Raw genomic sequence first — 16,413 nt, forward strand, 5'->3', positions numbered from 1 at the left:
CGTTAGTGAGCCATGAACTTTGTTTGCCATTATGTTTGTGAACCAAACTCGTTGCTGCCCGATAAAATTCACCATCTCCTTTTCAGCGATACTGCTTTCCTCTAGGACTTCCTTCATCACCGTCTTTGTGAGGCTCTACAAGGTAGAACTCGGTAACTTTGATTCCGCGTCAGCTTGGGAGTTTCCAGCTCTAGGGACTAAGTCTATCTGGATGTGGACTAGCTGAGCTTCCAGCTCCTTTCTCTTGGATACATACTTCAACATTGTGGATTCCCTATAATCATAATCCCCCTTAAGTTGATTGGCTAGAAGCTGAGAGTAAGTCTACAGATGGACTTTCTTGGCCTCGGCTGCGATACTCATACGCAGGCCTACCAAAGTTGCCTCGTACTCTACCTCGGTGTTTGATGCCTTGAATTTTAACTTAATGGCATGCTCAAATACATTTCCTTCTTGGGATGTCATTATGATCCCTGCTCCGCTCCTAGTTTGAGCTGATGATCCATCTACCTCCACCTTCAAGATTCCAACATCATCTTCTTTCTCCTCGTACGAGGCTTCCATGATGAAGTCTACTAGGGCTTGCGCTTTGATATCTGCCCTAGGTTTGACCTTGAACTCATACTCTGAGAGCTCAATGGCCCACTTCTAGAGTCTTCCTGACCCGTCCATATTTAGCAATGCTTTCTCTAGTGTGTGAATTGTGAGCATTTGTATTATGTGCACGTCAAACTATGGTTTCAACATCCATGCTGTAGTTACCACTGCAAAAGCCAACTTCTCCACCAATGGGTACCTTTGCTCGGCCTTAGTCAGCACGTGGCTCACAAAGTATATTGGTCTTTACTGCTTTTGTCTTTCTACCGGGAGAACAGTTGCAATTGTTTTAATTGACCCAGAAATGTAAAACTGTAATTTTTTATTCAGCTCCAGGCTGATTATTGTTGGGAGCTTAGTCAGATGCTCCTTAATGCCCTAAAAGGCTTATTTCTTCTGCGGCTCCCCACTTAAATTTCATGTTCCCTTTCAGCAGCTGGTAGAATGGTAAAGCTTTGTCGGCGGACTTACTGATGAACCTGGTCCGTATGACTATTCTGCATGTCAGCCGCATGATGTCCTTAATGCACTTAGGCTTGGGTAAGCTCAGGACTACTTAAACCTTCTCCGGATTTTCATTTATCCCTCTCTCGCTGATTAGGAAGTCTATGAATTTTCCCAAGCTTACCCCAAAGACACATTTCTTCGGGTTAAGATTGATGTTATAATTGTTTAAGGTGGAAAATGTTTCCTCCAAATCCATGATATGCCCTGCGTGTGTGACGCTCTTAACAATTGAGTCGTCCACGTATACCTCAACATTCTTACCCTTCTGGTGCATGAACACTCTATCCATTGTCTTCTGAAAAGTAGCTCCAGCATTCTTCAACCTCAAGGGCATAGCTATGTAATTATACACTCTCCCCTGTGTTGTGCAAACTGATTTTATGGTATCCTGAGAAGGCATCCATGAAGGTTAACAAGGCGTGCCCGCTGGTTGAATCTACCAGCTGATCGGTTTGCCGCAGCGGGTAACAGTCTTTTTGGAATGCTTTGTTCAGATCTGTGAAATCAACACACATCCTCCACTGGCCATTTTCCTTCTTTACCATGACCACGTTGGCTAGCAAATCCGGATAATCGCAGGGCACAATAAATTCGGCTTCCAAGAGTTTTTCCACTTCTTCCTAGATTGCCTGATTTTTCTTCATGGAGAAGCTTCTTTTCTTCTGCCTTAGTAGCTTAACATCTTCGTCAACATTCAGACTGTGGACTATGACTGCAAGATCAATTCCGGGCTTCTTATATGCAAAAAATGAAAAGATGTCTTTGTTCTTCCTCAACAATTCTATAAGGTGCACCCCCACTCCAGGATCAATGTCCTTTCCGATTTTTACTGTTCTTGAAGGATCACCTTCTATGAGCTCGATTGTAACATGCTTCCCGCTGGGAAGCGGTCTAGCCATCTCTTCCTTTGCGAGCTCAAAATTTTCCGTGGCCAGCTTTTGTTTATCCTTCTCTCTATGATGTTCTTCGCGCTTTCTTTTTCTTAATTTTTTTTCAACCTGTTCAACGGATCTATGCTCTAAAAGTGGTTGTTGTCTGTTCCTAGCAGGCTGCTTTAGGGCAGTTATGTTACATTGTTGAGCTGTTTTCAGGCTTCCCCTGAGCTTTGTTGACCGCCCTTTTTTGGTTGTATAAGTCATGGCAAGATGATAGGTGGAAACCACTCCGCCAATGTTGTGGATAAGTGGCCTCCCCATGATCACATTTTAAGGTGAAGGAGAGTCTATCACCAGGAACTCTGCTCGAATATCGCGTCTTTTTTATCAATATCGCGTCTATTTTATCTTTCTCCTACTCGGACAGATAGCTCGATTATACCTTGTGGGGTCAATCCAGATCCGTTAAACCCGGTGACTTCATAACTCACCCTTTTTAGGTCCATTTTGTTTAACTTCATATCTTTGAACGCGCTGATATATATGATGTAGGCTGAGCTCCCCCCATGTATCAATATTCGGTTTACCTCCCAGTTTGTAATTCTCATCGTTACTACCAGAGGATCATTATGAGGTTAGATTATGCCCTTCTGGTCATGCTCATCAAATGTAGCTTGCAGCTGCGGGGGAAGAGGTGGCCACTTGGGCTTCTCATTATGATATATAATGTATCATTGCCCGCAAGTCTGCCCGCGCCTTGTTCAGTGTTCCCCCATGCATCGGTCCTTCGATGATCACATACACCCTGCCTTTTACTTGCTGTCTCTCTCTCTATCCTCAGCGGGACCTCTGTGACCTCCTCTGCAGTTACGGGCTACTCTGTCCTATACTTTTCTTTTAGGGGGATCAGCTTGTTGTTTGAACTGGTTTAGATACCACCTTCTAACTAGGTATTCTATGTTATCTTTCAGATTTGTATATTCATCAGTTGTGTAGCTGTTGTCCCTATGGAAGTCACACCACTTGTTGGGATCATGGTTCCTATTAACCATCCTTGGAGGTCTCTGCCACTAGTCATCAACTTTGTTCATGCTGAAAATGTGGGATCTCGAGTGAGTGAGTGGGGTATACTGGTCGAACCTTCTAGGTCTTCCTCCCTTCTTCGGGTCTACCCTTCTCACCCAACACCTCGATCTGCCTCCCTACGACCTTGCTTAGCTTTGCTAGGTTGGTCAGCCCTGGTATTTTTTTTTGCCAGGGTGACTTCTGCCTGCTTAACTAGGTTGTTTAGCACCTTCTAGTTCAGCATTGCTCTTTCGGTCTTGTCTATCTTGATGAACTCGTGCCCTTTAGCTAGCGCTTCAGCTAGCGTCTTAAGGCTCTTACGCCCTATTTACACTCTGAATGGTGAGCCTTGTAGCAAACCGCTCTACATTTCCAGCAACGCTACCTCTTGGCTCATGTTTGGGATGGTTATTGCCTCGTTGAATCTGGTGATAAACTCCAACAAGGACTCATCTTTCCCCTGAACTAGTGATATCAAATAAGTCGTCATCTTAGTTCGATCTACCAAGGTGATAAAATGCTCCATAAACATCCTTTTCCGCTGATTATATGAGTACACGCAACCCTTAGGAATGGCTCTATGCCAATCTGCTGCCAGCCCCTTTAGAGTTGGCAGGAATGCTTTGAACCATACTGAGTCTGTATTGGTATAGAGCACCATGTTGTTCTCAAAAGCCGAGATATGATTCTTAAATGTGTGTAGTTCCGTTGTACCAACAGCTTGGCATCTTTATCTTGTCCATTAGTTCCACCAGAATCTCCCTATCCAAGCTCGGTCACCGCTCATAGGCTAGTGACCTGCTGTGGGCGACTTGTCTCTCCAGGCTGCCCTTAGCTTGGGTTATTTCCTTCACGCTCCATTCTCGGGTTTAGATTCTGAGCTTCTATCTCCAAAACGTTCTTCCTCAGTTGGACGAGCTTTTTCTACTTGGGAGTGAGAGTTGATGGTGTTACCTTCTTCACCTCTGGTTATGTAGCTGTTGCTATTAATGACGAGCTTGCTCCCTTACCAAATTAGCAAGGACTGATGTCATCGCTGTCAACTGCTTCTTACTACACTTAGAGAGGTTTGCAGAATGGCTGGCATGTTTACGGGCTACGGTTTTTGGGATATGGGTGCTGAAACAATGGGTTCATTATTTGCGCATGTCAATGGAATACCGTATTTGAAAATGGAACTAGATTCTACCTCATCGACTGTGTTCGACGTTGCTTTTGCTGCAACAGACGTCTATATAATGGGGTTGGATTTTTATGAGATAGTGGATTTGGGTTTCTCAGCGGATCCTTTGAGATCGATGGTTGCTGATACTATTTTTAATGGTGTTTGGTTGGCGTCATTGGCCTTGGGTATGGGTGTTGGCACAGCTTCCTTCCCGACCATGGTGGTTTGTTAACTAGTCCCTAACTCAGTTTTTGAACCTTAGGTTAGATGATCCTTCCCCTCCTTCTAGCGCAAATTGTTCAGGGTAAGGATCCAACGGTTCTGCTGGATGAGTTGGGCCCCGTTGACAACCTACACATGGCAACACACGTAAACTGATCTCGGGGGTGGCTCGAGGAACCCCCCTTCGATGCCTAAGTCAGAGAATGTTTAGAGATAGAAAGTGTACTTAGAGAGATATAGAGAGTGTAATAACTTTTGTGTCTAACCTCTTTTCCGTTGTACTTTGCCCTCTTTTTATAGGTGTACGATCTCCTTTGTGGAGAGTTCGACCTTGTCAGCTCTACGGGCAGACTCCATCGGCCTGGTGAGCCCCTCATAGTTGTTCTCTCAGCTATGAGTGCGCACCCTGGGGAGCTGGGCGATAGTTCAGTGGTTCTATCCTATACAGTAACCACCTCCCATTCCTAGTGGTTCGACCCTTGACTTACTGTTATACTAGTTATAAGGGTGTGTTGAGAAATATAAATTTTGTTTAGCCTGGGGAAGATTAGTCCAACGACTTAGTCTCAACCCGTTGTCAGGGGTCTTGTTGGAAGTTAGAAATCTTTGTCCGCAACCCCGACGTTTTCCCAAGAGGAATGAACCTCCCAATGCAAGGAATGCCGAAGTCACATCGTTCCATGTGTTCAATGTGTTTGGAGGCAACCTATCAATCCAATCACCAGCCTTACCCGTTAAAGAGAATTTTAACATGCTTCAGAGAATGTACTCTAGAGTCGCCCCATTTTCCTTCACAATACTACAATACCGCGTGAATTGCTTAAGATGTGCAATGGGATCTTCATGATTTGCCTGGAGAATTGATGACCCTCAATCAAGTGATAAGGGCGGGCCTTATCTCAAAATTAATAACTTCGATAGCGGGAGTAGTGATCCCACTTGCTTCTTGATAAGGAGGAGGGGCACCAAACTCTCTCAGAGTTTTGTTCGGAAGAGCCATTTTAAATTGGTGTAGAGGTGGAGAAGTTGGAGAATTTTTCCTTGGTGACTTTACAGGAGTGGTGTCTCTACTAGGCTTACTAGAACTATAGTGATCAGACTCAAATACCAGTTGTAGCTCGCTTGATGTAGTACCACTAGCTATCGCCCTCTTTTCTCTTCAATTTGACCTTACCACTTTTTGAAGATCAAGGTTCAATGGCACAAGAGGAAGTTCTCTTTTTCTGCGTTTGGGCATAAAACAAAGAAGACTAGATGGGAGATTAGTAGGTTATTCAAAGAAAACAAAGAAAAATAAAGCTATACAAATGAACTTGTCTCACATATTTCATAAGTAACTCAATGCCTAACGTCATTTCCCGGCAACGGCGCCATCTTGGTAGAGAGATAATCGGTTGTTGGACAATCATCCTAAAACCATAAAATATTTCTACCCAAACCAACCTAAGACTAGTCTAGGGTAAGTAGAGGATCGCATCCACAGGAAATCGGTTAAGAACACCAAGAGTATAAAACGGTTGTAATCTAATTTGGTCACAAATTGGTGGTTTTGATTAAATAACCACTATGAAGACAAATAGTAGGGGGAAATGGGAATCGACACCAACCAAACCAACAGATCAAAACAATAGGAAAGCATGAACTCAAATTAGGTGATAGAAAGGGCACTCAACATTGCCTTCTTTCGAAGCCACAACACTAAGCATTCCTAAACCAAACTCAACTAACAAGATAGGAGAACCATGTCTTAATGATGGGGAGTAGATTACTAACTCGCATCTGTCTTTCGATCGGTCCAAGAAAGTATTAAATCACAAGAAATTGGGATTTCTCACCTAATTGTTGCAACTAAGACTACTACATCATCCAAATAAGGAACCATAAGCAAGCGGAATTCAGCATAATCATATAAGAAAAGGCTCACAAAAAGACTCCATATCTCAATGCAAGCATAAAATTTACTACATGACCAGTAAGTGGCCATCCAATTACACATGCAATTAACCAATTATTTAACAATCAATCATTAACCCAAAATGAACATGCGAGCACAAACAACAATCAACAAATGGCTTTGTTAGGTCTTCACTCAACCCCTAGCTAATTAACTACTCACTAATCATGGTAAACAACATCATAACAACGAATTCTAGTTCTAACATTAATTTTACAAGTTATGAAAAGTAATAATAACACGGCAGATTGAACATGCAACAACAATTAAACAAGATTAAGGGAGAAATTAGCAATTCAAAGAAAATAAAAACAGAAAATAAAGAACAAGAGATAGAGGAAAGAGATTACTAATGAAGCTTCATAGTTGAGGAAAATGTTGAATCAAGAGAACAAACTTCAATTAATCTTCTACAATGATTGAGTTGAGAGGATCAAAACTAATAAATGAGAGTTCTAAGAAATTAAGGGCCTAAGAAGACTAAAAAAGATTTAAGGTTCAGAAAAATGAAACAAAGGGTCGTATTTAAATACCCCAAAAATTACATCGTAAAATCCGTCAAAAATCAGGCTTCAAAACAGGATGAGCACCCGCTCCATCAATTAGGAGCGTCCGCTCCGTCCCTCTCTTACGCGCCCGCTGATAACTGCAAGGGATGGAAGAATGTTGAAATTCAGGGAGGAGTGCCAGCTCCTCCTTAGGTGCACGCCCGCTTCTTGTAATGCAGGGGGTAGGCATTTTGTGTCCTGGGATTAGCAGTGGTCGCTCCTATCAAGGAGCACACCCGCTCCTGCCTGGTAAATGCTCCCTAAAGAAGGTCTACATGTTCATGCAACTAAACCAGCTGCTCATTGCATCTACAAATACGATCACACACACAAAAAGAAACGGGAAAGTCAAAAGATGCAAATTAGCATAAAAGAAGTTAGAAAAAGGGATAAAAGTAGGTGAAAGAGTACAAACTCGTGATTAAAATGCCATGATAAGTGGACAAAAAAACACTTATCACCCAAAGGCGCGCCCAGCCGGGCGGGGCTGAAGAGTGTAGGATGTTGTACTTGCGCTCGACCGTGTGCGAGAGAAGACTTGATGAAGAAGAGGCGTGCTCGACCGAGCGGTGTGGCACCAGACCGGGCGGTGTCTTTGGAAGTTAATTAAGCCTTATTTTTAGTTCTTTTATGTTTAAGATTTTTGAGTTTAATATAAATACCTTATTGATAAGTAATTTTATTACCTTTTTCTCATAGCTTTCTCTCTCTACTTAGTTTTCAGATTAGTTTTCTCTCATTGTTTTTCTCTCTAAAACTCTACAACCTTGTTCTTAATACACTACATTTTCCATTTATTTTGGTAACAATTTCTTCTCTATTATTTTCAATAATTTAATTAATTTATTTCATCATGTCTTTGTTTTGATTAGTTTGGATTTAATTTATTTGTGAGTAGTTTTCTTTTTAGGGTTTTTGAGGATCCATAAATAATATGAAGGTGTAGACACCTACTTTGGGCCTCTTGTCACGAAAGGAAGTGCGATGATGTTACAAAAATCCGTTCTTCATGTTAGATCAAAATTGAAATGTTTATGGACTATGAAAAGAATTATGAAGTAAGTTCAAATTTGAGACCAATTTATCTTAGATCCTTGTACGATTACTAATTAGGCCTTAAACATGTTCATACATGTTTAAACTTGATTAATAACAGACCAAAATGCGTCAAATGCAATGATTGGATTCAATGGAACCTACATTGTTGAAAACATAGTCAAACAAATGAATTAAACATCTAATTCCCATGCAAGGCCTATACATATGGATAACCTCTTCAAAGAAATTTCTAACGATATATTATAAGCCCAATTCCAAGCCAAAACGAAGATGTTATGATCAAAACACTAAATTGGGGCTTAAAACCGACACCCTTTCACTCTAACGGCCATGACTTTTGATCCATTGTTCATGTCATTAGCAATTACAATGCAATCTAGCATAATTCTCAAGGCCTAATTGAATTACACACATGCAAACCTTCACTAATTACTTTAATCTCAACAATAAACCAACACAATTCCCAAATTAATCACAATTAATCAATCATACAAGTTTCACCCAATTCCTAGCCAAACAACTATTCAAGAATCATCATCTATCAACTAACAACTATGGAAATCAAGAAAAAACAAAATATCAAGAACAATTACACTAATCAAGAATCAAAAATCAAAATCAATCCAAAAAAAACTTGAAATTAAACAAAGAAATAAGGTGAGATAGAGTTAAGAATGCTCATTGATAATAGAGAAGATCTTGAACACAATTGTCACCCTTGTATCTTCAATCTCTCAGTCACCATTGAAATCCTTCACTTTATCTCTCTAAAACTACTCCTAATCTAGCCTAATCTAAAGAGAGAAGCTCTCAACCTAAGAGAGGAAACTATTCTAAGACTAAGAATTATGTGAATGAATGATAATAAAAACCCCCAAAAACAATATATAAACAAAAGGAGAAAAGAACCTTAAAATCGTAAAAGACCCAGAAGTCTGCGCCCTCGGAGAAATCTTCCGTGCCCGCGGACACCCCAAATGCCGCGCCTGCGGCAAAAGCCCGCGCCCGCGGGGCCAAGGCTCGCGGCCAGCCTGCGAAGAGTTATTGCCCAAAATGGCAGAAATGGGTTACGACAAATTTGCAGGGCCAACTTTGGAAGGCTGTAACTCACGATCTAAGAATTTTATGAAGGCGTGCGACATATCATTAGAAAGCTCTTCTAGTCTAGTTTCTAACCCAACTTGAATCACCTCAATCCTTTCTGTAGAACTCGAGATATGGCCGAAACAATGCACAAAGGTCCTTTTTGATACTTTGTAAGCCTTCATTTTCCTTTGTTTTTTTGGATTGGCTTGACTTGCGTGCTTGGCTTCCCTAACTTGGCTCCGTTAAATTCCTTGAATGCACTTGAGCTCCCTCCTTGATGATTAAATCCCGGGAAGCTCAACACACCTAGAAAACAAGTCAAACAAATGGAGAAGCGAGGGAAAAAGCCGGTAAATGAATAAAATAAAAAGAAAACCACTAAAAGCACGCATTTCTCTAAACTAACAAACAAACACGCAAATCAAGAATTATTCCCTAAAAACACGACATAAACGACTAAAAACGAGCATAGAAATATAAAGAAAACATAGCCTAAAGGTGCCATAAATGGCACGGATCAAATTTTCCCCCAAGCTAAACTTTTGCTCGTCCTCGAGCAAAATAAAATCCAATCCAAGGGAAAAATGATGAATTTATTCAAGCAAATAAAGAAACAAGAAAGATAGAGGATGAGAATATACACTAACTCCTTTTCGTAGGAATCACGGTCAATTTTAGCAACTAAAGACAAGCCATTTAAACCCCTAGATCGCCCTAGAGGACGAGTGATGCTCTCGTAAAGGTTTCCTAAGAGATTAACCCATAACTCTCATAATAATACAAACAAGGCAAAGCATAAAGAATGAAATCAATAGAAAAGGAGAGCAAACACATGTTTATGAAAGGACTTTTTAAAATGTACAAGAACAAATGAATGCAAATCTGTCTAAATAAGTAAGGGAGTGCACGGCCCATGATACCTAAGGTTGATTGAAACATAAATATGCTAAGCATAGGAACTAGTTATCACACTCCACTTTCATCCCAAACGGTCTTACCGCGTTCCCCCTACTAATCTCATATCTCCCCTTAGTGAGCGTCTCATAGATTCCACGAAGGAACCGGAAAAAGATCAAATTTTTGGCTTACTCGACATCTTGACTTCGCATCCCCTTTCCTTAGGCTATAACCCATGATTCCCTCCACCGATGAATGACTCAACCCCTAGGTCAAAAGGTCTTCCCAAAGGTTGTAACGTAAGGCAAAAAGGGTTAAGGTAGGCTAAATTTAAAATTTGGAGGTTACCCTAAATTGTGAAGCAAAGATTGCGCATTTCTTTACACCATATCCAAGTAATCACCAAACAAAAATACCAACACCCCCGAGATTATTCAAAGCTACGATCACAAACATATACACAAAAAGCGTGAGAACGCTTCCCCCCAAGGTTAAATGGAGCATTGTCCTCAATGCTAAAAAAGGAAGAATACTCACATAAAAATATTTTTGCATTTTTCACTTTTTTTTTTATATATAATTCTTTATTAGTGCTTTGTCCTCGCCTCTTTTAACTTTGAACGGCTTTTTAAACTTTGCACTTGCTTTGTCCTTGATTTTTTTTTTTTTTTATACTTTGGACGGCTTTTTACTAGACATATGCAAATATTCACAATGTATATACAACACAAACTTGCTCAAAAACTTGAACTAAGTTCCACACTTATAGCCCACAATCGTCAACAACAATGACCATTGCTTCACAAAACCAAAAATGAAAATGAAAATGAAACAAAAGGCTCAAGAGCTAAAGAAGTGGCTTGAAAATAAGGGGAAAAGGCTCAAAGGGTTAGCAAGTAGGCAAATGTAAACCCAAAAACGGAAGAAAATGAAAACTATCTAGAAAAGAAAAAGTACCACCCCGAAAAGATGTCTTTGTCCTCCCTAGATGGTTCGGTCTCGGTATTAGGAATCATACGTTAAGATTCAAGATTAGGTTTTCGAAAGTCAAGGATCCACGCCACTCATGCAAGAAAATGTTGAAAGCTCGAAAAAGTATGAATCTCACATGGTTATAGTTAAAACTAACTAAGGTTGTCAAATCGAAGATAGGGAGCAACTACCAACATGGCACAAACAAGTAGAATCCGGTTTCATGATCCCCCTAGTTCTAGACAACTACCTTAGCATGCTTTATCCTAGAATCAACCAAACGTATATTAAACCGTGCACACCACTACCATTTAGCAAGAAAAGCATTCAAGTATACAAGTCCAAATGTTATTATGTCCAAAGCAAGAACAAAACAAAACACAATGCAACTTTGCCTTGATAGAAACAAAAATCTTTTTGGAGTTTTTCAAAATATGTGAACATGGAAAAGCATATACAAAGGTGCATGATATATATGAATCAAAATTCCACCAAACATGATAGAATACCCTCCCTCAAGCTTGAATGAGACAACATGCTCAAACATAAATCAAATATTCCACGGGAGGGGAAAAACATGGAGATTAATCCAATCAAACCAACATATGTCCAACAAGTCATCATCCACTAGAGAAAGAACAAGGAAGGATATTACCGGATATTAGGTGGGTGTAAATACCCGCAAATGACCCAATTTTAACCTTTCAAAGCTAACAACCTCTAATATTTAATCTTGCCTTCTATATGTTAGCAAATGTGGTGCCAATCTTCCTTGATTCTTGATCCAAATAGAAGCACCAAAGTATATCAAGTCATGTACCTTGCAATAGGAACACAAACATTTCCATGAGAGAAAATCTATTCTAAAAAGAGAAGAAAATGAAAGCAATAAAACACGGGTTACTTCCCGAGAAAGGCTTGCTTAAGGTCCAAGCTTGACCGCTCTAGAAAATAATAATTCAACGCGCGCAAGAGCTTGTCAAATGCACTACTACACATTTCATATGAAAGCAAGTGTGCAAATGACAAAAATAAGGCATGCAACAAGCTTAGTGCACACCTATGAGGAGAGAGATGCCAAGAGAAGGAGGAACAATCAAAAGAAAACTCAACAAAATAAGAAAAGGAAAAAGAAAAAGAAGAAGAAGGCAAACTCTCGTCACAATATTTTTGGGTGGCCACATCACCCTTTTCCTCAATTTGGGACAAATGAGCCACATACAAATCATCATAGACAACATGGTCCCCAATAGGCTCATTAACAAAGGAAGGGAGGGACATAGGAGTGTAGGGGATATGGTTGAATCTTCTTGAAAAAGGGGTATGAGAAAAGAGAAAAGGGGTTATGGTCTCACAAATGAACTTTATCTCACCACCATGCCTCAAATCACCAATAAGAGTATGGAAATCAATCATAGAATCCTCAAATAAAGAACACTCATGATCACCATCTCCCTCAATCATCAAACTCTCAAGAGGAACCACATTCATGGACAACAACTCCCTCAACTTCCTTAAAGCCCAAAGTCTCAAAACCATGCATGAATGGATGTAAATTTGTTTCAAAATCATCTCTCTCCCATGAAGCATTCTCAAGGAACTCACTTAGAAGGCTATGGGTTTTCCTTTGACTCTCAATAAAAACATTAGACATAACCTCAAACAAGTCCAAACACTCACGGATAAAAGAGTCACATTCATACACTTGAGACTCATCACAATCAACTAAGGAAGGGGAATTTAGATTCACAAAATCATCATAATCATCATCACTCTCAACTCCCTTTCCTTCAATCCTATGCTCAACAATAAGATCCTCACACACTCTTGGTTGTTCAAAATGATCATCTTCTTCTTCCTAAACACACACATCAAATTGAGATTTTTCTTAAACAAGCATCAAGGATGACAATTGGCTTATTAACTAATCTTTTCTTCTCTTTCCCTCCTCAGGACGCTCCTCATTCTTTTTCATTATCTCTTATTGACCTCTCATAGAATTAAGAATCATCTCCTTATTAGGCCGAAACTCATTATCAAGCTCAATGCGCCTAATTTGAGACTCAAATGTATCAACAAGAGATTTAAAAGATGTAGAAGATTGAGACTCAACAAGAGAAGAAGAAGTACAACAAAGATTGGAAGAATAAACATTAAGATCAAGAGCATATAAATCACATTGGGGAGTGGGGGCACAATTAATAACATAAGATTCACCATTAGCATCAACTTGAGCTTGCACTTTATCATCATGAACAAAAGGAGAAATAAAGTTGAAATCATGTGTTCTAGGTTCACTTAAGGGCTCATGTGACAAATCTTGGGAATTCATGCTAATATTAGAATAATCAACACATTGCAAATCAATATTAGAATCATGATTACCCCTATTATAAACATCCCTAGCAAACCAAACACAAAAATCCCAAGCATCATCAATTGACAATGCTCTAAATTCACCATTATGCATGCATTCAAATTCATCCCTAGTTCGCTCATTCAAATCAAAATAACAAATCTCACAAGCATCCCAAAGACTACATTAATTATAGTCCAAAAATCCCTCAAGTCTACTGAAAAATTCACAAAAAGGCTCATTGTCAAATTGAGGTAACGAGAAATATGCCATTTATATACAAAACAAACAAAAATCAAATAAAAGAAAAGTATATACAAAGACCTAGTCTCAAGCGATCAAAAACACTCAAGCATAGACACCGCTCCCCGGCAACGACGCCATTTTGACAAGGGGGAAACTAGGTCGTTATCTGATCTTCCCTCGGTCAAACTAAATTTATAAACACTTAACAAACCCAATACGAGTATAGAGGCAAGTCAAGGGTCGAACCCAAAGGAACGGTAATGTTCAAGTACTTTAAATTATGCGCCTAAGCTAGGTCAAAGACGAAGGTAAGGGAGAATACTAACAACTAACAAAACAAGTAACCAAAGAAATAAAACACTAGGAACAGGGATCAACAAGTAATCATGTCAATTGCAACAACTTGGGAAGAGCATGCCAATAAAAGGTTGTGAGGACTAATGATAAGAGCAATTAATAGGAATCAAAGAGCTATCTCCTAGTTGTTAAGCTAGGTTTCACTAAGAATAACAAACTAAGAGAATCACAATCAAAACCAATCGATAATTGCAATTCCTAAATCAATTGTTCATGTCATTAGCAATTACAATGAAATCTAGCATAATTCTCAAGGCCTAATTGAATTACACACATGCAAACCTTCACTAATCACTTTAATCTCAACAATCAATCAACACAATTCCCAAATTAATCACAATTAATCATTCATACAAGTTTCACCCAATTCCTAGCCAAACAACTATTCAAGAATCATCATCTATCAACTAACAACTATGTAAATCAAGAATAAACAAAATATCAAGAACAATTACACTAATCAAGAATCAAACATCAAAATCAATCTAAACAAACATGAAATTAAACAAAGCAATATGGTGAGATAGAGTTAAGAATGCTCATTGATAATAGAGAAGATCTTGAACACAATTGTCACCCTTGTGTCTTCAATCTCTCAATCACCATTTAAATCCTTCACTTTCTCTCTGTAAAACTACTCCTAATCTAGCCTAATCTAGAGAGAGAAGCTCCCAACCTAAGAGAGAGAAATATTCTAAGACTAAGAATTTTTTGAATGAATGATAATAAAAACCCCCAAAAACAATATATAAAAAAAGGAGGAAAGAAACTTAAATTCGTAAAAGACCAAAAAGTTTGCGCCCTCGGAGAAATTGGCCGTGCCGTGGATACCCCAAAAGCCGCGCCCGCGGGTCCAAGGCCTGCGCCTGCGGCCAGCCTGCGGAGAGTTACTGCCCAAAATGGGAGAAATGGGTTACGGCAGATTTGCAGGCCAAATTTGGAAGGCTGTAACTCACGATCTAAGAATTTTATGAAGGCGTGCGACATATCATTAGAAAGCTTATCTAGTCTAGTTTCTAACTCAACTTGAATCACCTCAATCCAATCTGTAGAACTCGAGATATGGCCGAAACAATGCACAAAGGTCCTTTTTGATACTTTGTAAGCCTTCATTTTCCTTTGTTTTTTTGGATTGGCTTGACTTGCGTGCTTGGCTTCTCTAACTTGGCTCCATTAAATTCCTTGAATGCACTTGAGCTCCCTCCTTGATGATTAAATCCTGGGAAGCTCGAAACACCTACAAAACAAGTCAAACAAATGGAGAAGCGAGGGAAAAAGCCAAGAAATGAATAAAATAATAAGAAAACCACTAAAAGAACGCATTTCTCTAAACTAATACACAAACACGTAAATCAAGCATTATTCCCTAAAAACACGTCATAAAAGACTAAAAACGATCATAGAAATATAAAGAAAACATAGCCTAAAGGTGTCATAAATGGCACGGATCAGCTGGCTGAAATGGCTGGTAGCAAGCAGCCCGTGCGTGCGGGGCTTGGCTAGGCCGGGTAGCTAGGGCCATGTGATTAGGGAAGCACGTGAGGGAGGGTTCAAGTTTGAGGGACAAGTGGCACAAGGAGACGAAGGAGTGGGGAGCAAGTATGGTCCCATCCTCTGCAAGTGGTCCTCACTTCCCTTTGCATGTATTAATGGCACTTGTAGATTTATTATTAGTTTGCTTATTTATTTTATTTTAGCTTTAAAATAAATTATGGAATTTCTTGCACCCACATTGATGGGATAGAAATTCCCACTCTCACTATTCCCTATAAATACCTACCTTGGGTTTTTGGTTAGAGTGCTTGAGTAGGAGTTCAATAGAGCATTGCATTTGACAAAACTCTTAAACTCATATAATACTCGTGTTTTTTTCGGACCTCGCTAACCTCGAGGTAACGAACCTAAAATTTTGTAGTTGTTTATGCGGGTGGATCTCCGTCGGAGGCTCTCGTATTTTCAGGGATAAGAGCCCAATTTATAGGCAAAGGACGCGACAAAGGTAAATTTCCTATTCTGCCCTTTTCTTTTTATTTATGCATTAGTGATATTATTTATTGCGAGCGTGATCCTTGGCTCCGGTTTTTTCTGCGGTGTGTGGGACTCACTAATAACAACAGCAGTATCGGAGCCCCGCTCATTTATTTTTAATTATCTTATTTTTCAAAGGTATTTTTATGACTTAATTTTTCTAGTTTTAAGTTACTAATTAGATTAGTAGCTCGTACTATCCATTTAACCTCGTATTAGAGCTGACTTCATCTTCTGAACCTGGATTTTGCCCCAAAAATAGTGAATTTTTGGTGCAAAAGGCGTTCAATAAATGGTTTTACCCTTATAAGAATCGATTTTTGCCAAAAAACGACTAGAAATGCATTTTTCGAGGGGTTTTTTTGTTTTTACAAAAACTTTTAGGTCTTTCTAACCTTCAAAATTAATTGCATATTTATGGTGGTTATGTAATTGGTTCAATACATATTTTATATGGAATTTTAAACCTCTTTAGGCAT

This window comes from Chenopodium quinoa, unplaced genomic scaffold (assembly GCF_001683475.1).
Source record: "Chenopodium quinoa cultivar QQ74 unplaced genomic scaffold, ASM168347v1, whole genome shotgun sequence".
NCBI lineage: Eukaryota > Viridiplantae > Streptophyta > Magnoliopsida > Caryophyllales > Amaranthaceae > Chenopodium > Chenopodium quinoa.